Here is a 1,350-nt window from a genome sequence, read left to right as displayed (position 1 = left end):
ATAATGGTAGTAATTTGTTTTTAAATTATTTGGAAAATGAGTTTTGCTTTATTGTCAATATTTCATAAGCTTTGTATCACATTTGGAACACAGTATAATAAAAGGTGTTCCCAGTTAGGTAGAGACATGATTTTATACCTTTATGACAAAACCCTCAGTAAAACGTTTTCTTTGCAGGCTAATTTTATTTAAATGTGAAGCAATAAGCACATTTATTATTCAGAATGTTTGCATTCCAGTTTCTAAGGAAGTAGGCATCGAATTTTTTTCAGTGACACAGAAGTAAAGTTTTATGGCCATTTGGAAGGAAACTTTTTTGGAGGGGGGAGTGACAGAGAGAGAGAAGAGAATATAAAAACCAAGTGTGGCATTATTTTAGTGTATACTAGTACTGGTTAGGCATTTCAGTGTTAATAAAGAGAAAATTCTGTATAAATAAATGTATTAAGCAAACAGTTGATAATTCAAATATGCATAAGTAAGAATGAAAATTTGATTATTTTCAATATGTGAATGCATTTGCTAGTAATACTTTGTATTCCTAAGCTAAGACATGCATAATAGACCTTACCTAAATAGCCAGTAAGACCAAAAAATTTAAAAACTCAAACCTGGTATGACCAGAAGATCGATAGGAAAGTAGAGAATTTGAACAACAGTATAAAAAAATTAGACCCAACAGACATGTATAGAACACTTTGCTCAACAATGGCAAAAGATATGTTTTTCTCAAGAATACATGGAATACTCTCCAGATAAAGTGATATGTTAGGCCACAAAACAGATTTTAATAAATTTTAAAAAATTGAAATTTTACAAAGTATCTTTTCTAACCACAATGGAATAAAACTAGAATCAACAGCAAAAGGAAATTCCACAATATATAGACACTTTTTTAAAATAACTATTGGGTCAAAGAAGAAATCACAGGGGGAAATTAGAATGTATCTTGAGATAAGTGAAAATTAAAACACGACGTACTAAAATTTATGAGATATAGTAAAACATTCTAAAAGTTATATTTATATCTGTAAATGCTTACATTAAAAAATAAAAGAATCTCAATATAATAACCTATCTTTACACATTCAGGAAGTAGAAAAAGAATAATAATTAAACCCATAGGAAACCAAAAATAAATATTACAGCAGAGATAAATAAGATAGAGAATAGAAAAACAATAGAGAATATCTGTGAAACCAAGAATTGGTTCTTCAAAGGCTTCAACAGTCTACGACCATGCCACCCTGAACAAGCCCGATCTCATCTGATTTCAAAAGCTAAGCAGGGTCAGGCCTGGTTAGTACTTGGATGAGAGACCACCTAGGAATACCAGGTAATGTAGGCATT

The 1,350-nt window shown here is 30.4% G+C and overlaps 1 pseudogene; it reads left to right on the top strand.

Moving 5' to 3' along the window:
- Positions 1-1,229: 1,229 nt before the first annotated feature.
- Positions 1,230-1,348, top strand: LOC120600255 (uncharacterized; annotated as a pseudogene).
- The last annotated feature ends 2 nt before the right edge of the window (positions 1,349-1,350 follow it).

Source organism: Pteropus medius, unplaced genomic scaffold (assembly GCF_902729225.1).
Source record: "Pteropus medius unplaced genomic scaffold, Ma_sr-lr_union100, whole genome shotgun sequence".
Taxonomy (NCBI): Eukaryota; Metazoa; Chordata; class Mammalia; order Chiroptera; family Pteropodidae; genus Pteropus; species Pteropus medius.
The sequence above is the reverse complement of the archived record's forward strand: the minus strand, read 5'-3'. Positions and strand labels throughout refer to the sequence as shown.